Raw genomic sequence first — 12,081 nt, 5'->3', positions numbered from 1 at the left:
TGTCGGGAAACATCGATAGTTCGATCGCGCGAGAGAGACAGAGAAACGAACAGACTTCTTTTCGATTTACGGCTAAAATAAATTTTTCTAATTTTTTTCAATAACATATTCTTGCTTAGATAACTTTTTTACATAGGGATTAAGCATTTAGAACGATACATTGTTTAAAATAAGGGCACTTTACTCTTGACATTTTACGGTTTTTTCAATTTTCTGAAAAATCCTATCATTAGATTTTTTTAAAAATACGATATTCTTGCTTAACTAACGTTTCTACATAGGGATTAAGCATTTAGAACGAAATCTAATGTCAGAAAATGGCACTTTACTCTTGACATTTTTCGGTTTTTTCAATTTTCTGGAAAATCCTATCATTAGATTTTTTTAAAAATACGATATTCTTGCTTAACTAACGTTTCTACATAGGGATTAAGCATTTAGAACGAAATCTAATGTAGGAAAATGGTACTTTACTCTTGATCGGTACGGTGGGACTTTGAAAATATTCGGGCGTTCCAATCGCTCGTCTGTTGCATCATAGCGCGTCTCGGCGCAATCGACCGATTCGCTCGACCCATTATTTTCGATTTACGGCTAAAATAAATTTTTCTCATTTTATTCAATAACATATTCTTGCTTAGATAACTTTTTTACATAGGGATTAAGCATTTAGAACGATATAATGTTTAAAATAAGGGCACTTTACTCTTGACATTTTACGGTTTTTTCAATTTTCTGAAAAATCCTATCATTAGATTTTTTTAAAAATACGATATTCTTGCTTAACTAACGTTTCTACATAGGGATTAAGCATTTAGAACGAAATCTAATGTCAGAAAATGGCACTTTACTCTTGACATTTTTCGGTTTTTTCAATTTTCTGGAAAATCCTATCATTAGATTTTTTTAAAAATACGATATTCTTGCTTAACTAACGTTTCTACATAGGGATTAAGCATTTAGAACGAAATCTAATGTCAGAAAATGGCACTTTACTCTTGACATTTTTCGGTTTTTTCAATTTTCTGGGAAATCCTATCATTAGATTTTTTTAAAAATACGATATTCTTGCTTAACTAACGTTTTTACATAGGGATTAAGCATTTAGAACGAAATCTAATGTAGGAAAATGGTACTTTACTCTTGATCGGTACGTTGGGACTTTGAAAATATTCGGTGGTTCCAATCGCTCGTCTGTTGCATCATAGCGCGTCTCGGCGCAATCGACCGATTCGCTCGATCCATTATTTTCGATTTACGGCTAAAATAAATTTTTCTAATTTTTTTCAATAACATATTCCTGCTTAAATAACTTTTTTACATAGGGATTAAGCATTTAGAACGATACATTGTTTAAAATAAGGGCACTTTACTCTTGACATTTTACGGTTTTTTCAATTTTCTGAAAAATCCTATCATTAGATTTTTTTAAAAATACGATATTCTTGCTTAACTAACGTTTCTACATAGGGATTAAGCATTTAGAACGAAATCTAATGTCAGAAAATGGCACTTTACTCTTGACATTTTTCGGTTTTTTCAATTTTCTGGGAAATCCTATCATTAGATTTTTTTAAAAATACGATATTCTTGCTTAACTAACGTTTTTACATAGGGATTAAGCATTTAGAACGAAATCTAATGTAGGAAAATGGTACTTTACTCTTGATCGGTACGTTGGGACTTTGAAAATATTCGGGCGTTCCAATCGCTCGTCTGTTGCATCATAGCGCGTCTCGGCGCAATCGACCGATTCGCTCGATCCATTATTTTCGATTTACGGCTAAAATAAATTTTTCTAATTTTTTTCAATAACATATTCCTGCTAAAATAACTTTTTTACATAGGGATTAAGCATTTAGAACGATACATTGTTTAAAATAAGGGCACTTTACTCTTGACATTTTACGGTTTTTTCAATTTTCTGAAAAATCCTATCATTAGATTTTTTTAAAAATACGATATTCTTGCTTAACTAACGTTTCTACATAGGGATTAAGCATTTAGAACGAAATCTAATGTCAGAAAATGGCACTTTACTCTTGACATTTTTCGGTTTTTTCAATTTTCTGGGAAATCCTATCATTAGATTTTTTTAAAAATACGATATTCTTGCTTAACTAACGTTTTTACATAGGGATTAAGCATTTAGAACGAAATCTAATGTAGGAAAATGGTACTTTACTCTTGATCGGTACGTTGGGACTTTGAAAATATTCGGGCGTTCCAATCGCTCGTCTGTTGCATCATAGCGCGTCTCGGCGCAATCGACCGATTCGCTCGATCCATTATTTTCGATTTACGGCTAAAATAAATTTTTCTAATTTTTTTCAATAACATATTCCTGCTAAAATAACTTTTTTACATAGGGATTAAGCATTTAGAACGATACATTGTTTAAAATAAGGGCACTTTACTCTTGACATTTTACGGTTTTTTCAATTTTCTGAAAAATCCTATCATTAGATTTTTTTAAAAATACGATATTCTTGCTTAACTAACGTTTCTACATAGGGATTAAGCATTTAGAACGAAATCTAATGTCAGAAAATGGCACTTTACTCTTGACATTTTTCGGTTTTTTCAATTTTCTGGGAAATCCTATCATTAGATTTTTTTAAAAATACGATATTCTTGCTTAACTAACGTTTTTACATAGGGATTAAGCATTTAGAACGAAATCTAATGTAGGAAAATGGTACTTTACTCTTGATCGGTACGTTGGGACTTTGAAAATATTCGGGCGTTCCAATCGCTCGTCTGTTGCATCATAGCGCGTCTCGGCGCAATCGACCGATTCGCTCGATCCATTATTTTCGATTTACGGCTAAAATAAATTTTTCTAATTTTTTTCAATAACATATTCCTGCTTAAATAACTTTTTTACATAGGGATTAAGCATTTAGAACGATACATTGTTTAAAATAAGGGCACTTTACTCTTGACATTTTACGGTTTTTTCAATTTTCTGAAAAATCCTATCATTAGATTTTTTTAAAAATACGATATTCTTGCTTAACTAACGTTTCTACATAGGGATTAAGCATTTAGAACGAAATCTAATGTCAGAAAATGGCACTTTACTCTTGACATTTTTCGGTTTTTTCAATTTTCTGGAAAATCCTATCATTAGATTTTTTTAAAAATACGATATTCTTGCTTAACTAACGTTTCTACATAGGGATTAAGCATTTAGAACGAAATCTAATGTCAGAAAATGGCACTTTACTCTTGACATTTTTCGGTTTTTTCAATTTTCTGGAAAATCCTATCATTAGATTTTTTTAAAAATACGATATTCTTGCTTAACTAACGTTTTTACATAGGGATTAAGCATTTAGAACGAAATCTAATGTAGGAAAATGGTACTTTACTCTTGATCGGTACGTTGGGACTTTGAAAATATTCGGGCGTTCCAATCGCTCGTCTGTTGCATCATAGCGCGTCTCGGCGCAATCGACCGATTCGCTCGATCCATTATTTTCGATTTACGGCTAAAATAAATTTTTCTAATTTTTTTCAATAACATATTCCTGCTTAAATAACTTTTTTACATAGGGATTAAGCATTTAGAACGATACATTGTTTAAAATAAGGGCACTTTACTCTTGACATTTTACGGTTTTTTCAATTTTCTGAAAAATCCTATCATTAGATTTTTTTAAAAATACGATATTCTTGCTTAACTAACGTTTCTACATAGGGATTAAGCATTTAGAACGAAATCTAATGTCAGAAAATGGCACTTTACTCTTGACATTTTTCGGTTTTTTCAATTTTCTGGAAAATCCTATCATTAGATTTTTTTAAAAATACGATATTCTTGCTTAACTAACGTTTTTACATAGGGATTAAGCATTTAGAACGAAATCTAATGTAGGAAAATGGTACTTTACTCTTGATCGGTACGTTGGGACTTTGAAAATATTCGGGGGTTCCAATCGCTCGTCTGTTGCATCATAGCGCGTCTCGGCGCAATCGACCGATTCGCTCGATCCATTATTTTCGATTTACGGCTAAAATAAATTTTTCTAATTTTTTTCAATAACATATTCCTGCTTAAATAACTTTTTTACATAGGGATTAAGCATTTAGAACGATACATTGTTTAAAATAAGGGCACTTTACTCTTGACATTTTACGGTTTTTTCAATTTTCTGAAAAATCCTATCATTAGATTTTTTTAAAAATACGATATTCTTGCTTAACTAACGTTTCTACATAGGGATTAAGCATTTAGAACGAAATCTAATGTCAGAAAATGGCACTTTACTCTTGACATTTTTCGGTTTTTTCAATTTTCTGGGAAATCCTATCATTAGATTTTTTTAAAAATACGATATTCTTGCTTAACTAACGTTTTTACATAGGGATTAAGCATTTAGAACGAAATCTAATGTAGGAAAATGGTACTTTACTCTTGATCGGTACGTTGGGACTTTGAAAATATTCGGGCGTTCCAATCGCTCGTCTGTTGCATCATAGCGCGTCTCGGCGCAATCGACCGATTCGCTCGATCCATTATTTTCGATTTACGGCTAAAATAAATTTTTCTAATTTTTTTCAATAACATATTCCTGCTTAAATAACTTTTTTACATAGGGATTAAGCATTTAGAACGATACATTGTTTAAAATAAGGGCACTTTACTCTTGACATTTTACGGTTTTTTCAATTTTCTGAAAAATCCTATCATTAGATTTTTTTAAAAATACGATATTCTTGCTTAACTAACGTTTCTACATAGGGATTAAGCATTTAGAACGAAATCTAATGTCAGAAAATGGCACTTTACTCTTGACATTTTTCGGTTTTTTCAATTTTCTGGGAAATCCTATCATTAGATTTTTTTAAAAATACGATATTCTTGCTTAACTAACGTTTTTACATAGGGATTAAGCATTTAGAACGAAATCTAATGTAGGAAAATGGTACTTTACTCTTGATCGGTACGTTGGGACTTTGAAAATATTCGGGCGTTCCAATCGCTCGTCTGTTGCATCATAGCGCGTCTCGGCGCAATCGACCGATTCGCTCGATCCATTATTTTCGATTTACGGCTAAAATAAATTTTTCTAATTTTTTTCAATAACATATTCCTGCTTAAATAACTTTTTTACATAGGGATTAAGCATTTAGAACGATATAATGTTTAAAATAAGGGCACTTTACTCTTGACATTTTACGGTTTTTTCAATTTTCTGAAAAATCCTATCATTAGATTTTTTTAAAAATACGATATTCTTGCTTAACTAACGTTTCTACATAGGGATTAAGCATTTAGAACGAAATCTAATGTCAGAAAATGGCACTTTACTCTTGACATTTTTCGGTTTTTTCAATTTTCTGGGAAATCCTATCATTAGATTTTTTTAAAAATACGATATTCTTGCTTAACTAACGTTTTTACATAGGGATTAAGCATTTAGAACGAAATCTAATGTAGGAAAATGGTACTTTACTCTTGATCGGTACGTTGGGACTTTGAAAATATTCGGGCGTTCCAATCGCTCGTCTGTTGCATCATAGCGCGTCTCGGCGCAATCGACCGATTCGCTCGATCCATTATTTTCGATTTACGGCTAAAATAAATTTTTCTAATTTTTTTCAATAACATATTCCTGCTAAAATAACTTTTTTACATAGGGATTAAGCATTTAGAACGATACATTGTTTAAAATAAGGGCACTTTACTCTTGACATTTTACGGTTTTTTCAATTTTCTGAAAAATCCTATCATTAGATTTTTTTAAAAATACGATATTCTTGCTTAACTAACGTTTCTACATAGGGATTAAGCATTTAGAACGAAATCTAATGTCAGAAAATGGCACTTTACTCTTGACATTTTTCGGTTTTTTCAATTTTCTGGGAAATCCTATCATTAGATTTTTTTAAAAATACGATATTCTTGCTTAACTAACGTTTTTACATAGGGATTAAGCATTTAGAACGAAATCTAATGTAGGAAAATGGTACTTTACTCTTGATCGGTACGTTGGGACTTTGAAAATATTCGGGCGTTCCAATCGCTCGTCTGTTGCATCATAGCGCGTCTCGGCGCAATCGACCGATTCGCTCGATCCATTATTTTCGATTTACGGCTAAAATAAATTTTTCTAATTTTTTTCAATAACATATTCCTGCTTAAATAACTTTTTTACATAGGGATTAAGCATTTAGAACGATACATTGTTTAAAATAAGGGCACTTTACTCTTGACATTTTACGGTTTTTTCAATTTTCTGAAAAATCCTATCATTAGATTTTTTTAAAAATACGATATTCTTGCTTAACTAACGTTTCTACATAGGGATTAAGCATTTAGAACGAAATCTAATGTCAGAAAATGGCACTTTACTCTTGACATTTTTCGGTTTTTTCAATTTTCTGGAAAATCCTATCATTAGATTTTTTTAAAAATACGATATTCTTGCTTAACTAACGTTTCTACATAGGGATTAAGCATTTAGAACGAAATCTAATGTCAGAAAATGGCACTTTACTCTTGACATTTTTCGGTTTTTTCAATTTTCTGGAAAATCCTATCATTAGATTTTTTTAAAAATACGATATTCTTGCTTAACTAACGTTTTTACATAGGGATTAAGCATTTAGAACGAAATCTAATGTAGGAAAATGGTACTTTACTCTTGATCGGTACGTTGGGACTTTGAAAATATTCGGGCGTTCCAATCGCTCGTCTGTTGCATCATAGCGCGTCTCGGCGCAATCGACCGATTCGCTCGATCCATTATTTTCGATTTACGGCTAAAATAAATTTTTCTAATTTTTTTCAATAACATATTCCTGCTTAAATAACTTTTTTACATAGGGATTAAGCATTTAGAACGATACATTGTTTAAAATAAGGGCACTTTACTCTTGACATTTTACGGTTTTTTCAATTTTCTGAAAAATCCTATCATTAGATTTTTTTAAAAATACGATATTCTTGCTTAACTAACGTTTCTACATAGGGATTAAGCATTTAGAACGAAATCTAATGTCAGAAAATGGCACTTTACTCTTGACATTTTTCGGTTTTTTCAATTTTCTGGAAAATCCTATCATTAGATTTTTTTAAAAATACGATATTCTTGCTTAACTAACGTTTTTACATAGGGATTAAGCATTTAGAACGAAATCTAATGTAGGAAAATGGTACTTTACTCTTGATCGGTACGTTGGGACTTTGAAAATATTCGGGGGTTCCAATCGCTCGTCTGTTGCATCATAGCGCGTCTCGGCGCAATCGACCGATTCGCTCGATCCATTATTTTCGATTTACGGCTAAAATAAATTTTTCTAATTTTTTTCAATAACATATTCCTGCTTAAATAACTTTTTTACATAGGGATTAAGCATTTAGAACGATACATTGTTTAAAATAAGGGCACTTTACTCTTGACATTTTACGGTTTTTTCAATTTTCTGAAAAATCCTATCATTAGATTTTTTTAAAAATACGATATTCTTGCTTAACTAACGTTTCTACATAGGGATTAAGCATTTAGAACGAAATCTAATGTCAGAAAATGGCACTTTACTCTTGACATTTTTCGGTTTTTTCAATTTTCTGGGAAATCCTATCATTAGATTTTTTTAAAAATACGATATTCTTGCTTAACTAACGTTTTTACATAGGGATTAAGCATTTAGAACGAAATCTAATGTAGGAAAATGGTACTTTACTCTTGATCGGTACGTTGGGACTTTGAAAATATTCGGGCGTTCCAATCGCTCGTCTGTTGCATCATAGCGCGTCTCGGCGCAATCGACCGATTCGCTCGATCCATTATTTTCGATTTACGGCTAAAATAAATTTTTCTAATTTTTTTCAATAACATATTCCTGCTTAAATAACTTTTTTACATAGGGATTAAGCATTTAGAACGATACATTGTTTAAAATAAGGGCACTTTACTCTTGACATTTTACGGTTTTTTCAATTTTCTGAAAAATCCTATCATTAGATTTTTTTAAAAATACGATATTCTTGCTTAACTAACGTTTCTACATAGGGATTAAGCATTTAGAACGAAATCTAATGTCAGAAAATGGCACTTTACTCTTGACATTTTTCGGTTTTTTCAATTTTCTGGGAAATCCTATCATTAGATTTTTTTAAAAATACGATATTCTTGCTTAACTAACGTTTTTACATAGGGATTAAGCATTTAGAACGAAATCTAATGTAGGAAAATGGTACTTTACTCTTGATCGGTACGTTGGGACTTTGAAAATATTCGGGCGTTCCAATCGCTCGTCTGTTGCATCATAGCGCGTCTCGGCGCAATCGACCGATTCGCTCGATCCATTATTTTCGATTTACGGCTAAAATAAATTTTTCTAATTTTTTTCAATAACATATTCCTGCTTAAATAACTTTTTTACATAGGGATTAAGCATTTAGAACGATATAATGTTTAAAATAAGGGCACTTTACTCTTGACATTTTACGGTTTTTTCAATTTTCTGAAAAATCCTATCATTAGATTTTTTTAAAAATACGATATTCTTGCTTAACTAACGTTTCTACATAGGGATTAAGCATTTAGAACGAAATCTAATGTCAGAAAATGGCACTTTACTCTTGACATTTTTCGGTTTTTTCAATTTTCTGGGAAATCCTATCATTAGATTTTTTTAAAAATACGATATTCTTGCTTAACTAACGTTTTTACATAGGGATTAAGCATTTAGAACGAAATCTAATGTAGGAAAATGGTACTTTACTCTTGATCGGTACGTTGGGACTTTGAAAATATTCGGGCGTTCCAATCGCTCGTCTGTTGCATCATAGCGCGTCTCGGCGCAATCGACCGATTCGCTCGATCCATTATTTTCGATTTACGGCTAAAATAAATTTTTCTAATTTTTTTCAATAACATATTCCTGCTTAAATAACTTTTTTACATAGGGATTAAGCATTTAGAACGATACATTGTTTAAAATAAGGGCACTTTACTCTTGACATTTTACGGTTTTTTCAATTTTCTGAAAAATCCTATCATTAGATTTTTTTAAAAATACGATATTCTTGCTTAACTAACGTTTCTACATAGGGATTAAGCATTTAGAACGAAATCTAATGTCAGAAAATGGCACTTTACTCTTGACATTTTTCGGTTTTTTCAATTTTCTGGGAAATCCTATCATTAGATTTTTTTAAAAATACGATATTCTTGCTTAACTAACGTTTTTACATAGGGATTAAGCATTTAGAACGAAATCTAATGTAGGAAAATGGTACTTTACTCTTGATCGGTACGTTGGGACTTTGAAAATATTCGGGCGTTCCAATCGCTCGTCTGTTGCATCATAGCGCGTCTCGGCGCAATCGACCGATTCGCTCGATCCATTATTTTCGATTTACGGCTAAAATAAATTTTTCTAATTTTTTTCAATAACATATTCCTGCTTAAATAACTTTTTTACATAGGGATTAAGCATTTAGAACGATACATTGTTTAAAATAAGGGCACTTTACTCTTGACATTTTACGGTTTTTTCAATTTTCTGAAAAATCCTATCATTAGATTTTTTTAAAAATACGATATTCTTGCTTAACTAACGTTTCTACATAGGGATTAAGCATTTAGAACGAAATCTAATGTCAGAAAATGGCACTTTACTCTTGACATTTTTCGGTTTTTTCAATTTTCTGGGAAATCCTATCATTAGATTTTTTTAAAAATACGATATTCTTGCTTAACTAACGTTTTTACATAGGGATTAAGCATTTAGAACGAAATCTAATGTAGGAAAATGGTACTTTACTCTTGATCGGTACGTTGGGACTTTGAAAATATTCGGGCGTTCCAATCGCTCGTCTGTTGCATCATAGCGCGTCTCGGCGCAATCGACCAATTCGCTCGATCCATTATTTTCGATTTACGGCTAAAATAAATTTTTCTAATTTTTTTCAATAACATATTCCTGCTAAAATAACTTTTTTACATAGGGATTAAGCATTTAGAACGATACATTGTTTAAAATAAGGGCACTTTACTCTTGACATTTTACGGTTTTTTCAATTTTCTGAAAAATCCTATCATTAGATTTTTTTAAAAATACGATATTCTTGCTTAACTAACGTTTCTACATAGGGATTAAGCATTTAGAACGAAATCTAATGTCAGAAAATGGCACTTTACTCTTGACATTTTTCGGTTTTTTCAATTTTCTGGGAAATCCTATCATTAGATTTTTTTAAAAATACGATATTCTTGCTTAACTAACGTTTTTACATAGGGATTAAGCATTTAGAACGAAATCTAATGTAGGAAAATGGTACTTTACTCTTGATCGGTACGTTGGGACTTAGAAAATATTCGGCCGTACGCGGCGCGTCTCGGCGCTTCGAACAGCTCCGGTGTCCCCATTATTTTCGATTTACGGCTAAAATAAATTTTTCTAATTTTTTTCAATTACATATTCTTGCTTAGATAACTTTTTTACATAGGGATTAAGCATTTAGAACGACATATTGTTTAAAATAATGGTACTTTACTCTTGTGATTTTTCGGTTTTTTTTGATTATTTTGAAAAATAAATTTTTGTAATTTTTTTAAATACGATATTCGTGATCAGTGAACGATTTCACATATGGATTAAGCATTTAGAATCGTGCGGAAGCGTTATTAAAAAAGTTTACTCGATGCGATGGGACTTTGAAAAGTTTGTGAAAATTTTCATATTGGGAAAAAATGTGTAATTTTTTGTCTAGTTTACGGTAATGTAATTTATTTTAATGTTTACTATAAATTTTTTTTTCGTTCGTTCACGCGCTATGTTACAACAGCACGGCCGGGCGGTCTGTTGCCGCGGCGGTTTACACTCATAAGCGCGCGTGCTATTCGGCCGGCGGCGCCGGCGTCCTTGCCGGCCGTTCGGTATCTATAAGAGATACACGGTCCGTGCGAGGCGGACGGAGCAGAGCGGGTTTTGGGCCAATTCTACGATCTCGGTCGAGAAGCTGTCTCAGAGCTCCTTCGGGGCTTCGGTCCTGACTGTTTCGTGCCGTTTACGTTACGGACTTTTCTCCACACAGCGTGGCCACGGGTCGGTGTCTTTGACCGAATGGCCCATATGTGGCAAGCCCTACGGGGTTGGTTACCCGTATGCACTTTGTATGTATACTCGTACTCACTGAGCAATCGACTCTTCTGTCCGAGCGATGGAAAAATTTTTTAAAATGCATCTGTAAGATTTGGAAGCAAATCGTACCAATTGAAAACTGTGGCTAAAATGAATAGCCCAGTGGAGAGAGAAAACTATCAAAAAACTGATTTTTTAAATCAAGAGGTGTCAGAAATCGAAATGCCTAGCGCGAGCGGAAGAACACGCTTTCTCGCCAGTCCAGCATGTGTCCTGTCCGTTCTTCCTCGGCTTGCCGATTTTGCCCAGATCAGAGGTTTCGTGCTTCCGGCGGTCAGAAGATCAGCGTGAGCGTACGCGCTTCCACGACTATGGCATCACCCATGTACTTTTTCCTTTGAATATATTTGAGTACATAAAAAATATTAAAACATATAGAGAGAACTGTGTCTTGGATCTTAAAAATTTGTCAATAGCGATGATATATTATTACTTAATTTGAAGTATTTGTACGTTTTAGCTGGGACGTACATTTATCTTACAAGATGTTAATAGCGAGACTCTTGAAGATAAAATTATCTTGTGATTTTATGAAGGCAAAGATAGAAACGTACGAAGCTGGCGTACGTAGAAAAATGTGATTTTATGATAGAACAAAAATATAATACGTACGTTTTTGGGCGTACGGTAAAATATCTGTATGGTAGAAAAATGAAAGAAATTGAGCGTTAAAGAAGATATGTTACAAGCGCGGAATGTGGCAAAACTTGTACATATTTGAAAGAGAAAAGTGGTGTGTCGACCTGACATATATATATGAAACAGGCGACGATGGAAAAGGATTTAAATTTTGTCCATTTTATATATACATATTGTATAGTTCCCTGGTTGATCCTGCCAGTAGTCATATGCTTGTCTCAAAGATTAAGCCATGCATGTCTCAGTACATGCCGTATTAAGGTGAAACCGCGAATGGCT

At 32.6% G+C, this 12,081-nt stretch overlaps 1 non-coding gene across 1 annotated transcript in view; it reads left to right on the top strand.

The window, feature by feature from the left end:
- The first annotated feature begins 11,984 nt into the window (after window positions 1-11,984).
- Window positions 11,985-12,081, top strand: part of LOC143262171 (small subunit ribosomal RNA) — a 1,921-nt gene continuing 1,824 nt past the window's right edge. The window contains exon 1 of the ribosomal RNA XR_013036085.1: window positions 11,985-12,081. This exon is cut by the window's right edge and continues 1,824 nt beyond it. This is a non-coding gene — a ribosomal RNA (small subunit ribosomal RNA).

The sequence above is a fragment of the Megalopta genalis genome, unplaced genomic scaffold (genome assembly GCF_051020955.1).
Source record: "Megalopta genalis isolate 19385.01 unplaced genomic scaffold, iyMegGena1_principal scaffold0094, whole genome shotgun sequence".
In the NCBI taxonomy this organism is placed as follows: Eukaryota; Metazoa; Arthropoda; class Insecta; order Hymenoptera; family Halictidae; genus Megalopta; species Megalopta genalis.
The sequence above is the reverse complement of the archived record's forward strand: the minus strand, read 5'-3'. Positions and strand labels throughout refer to the sequence as shown.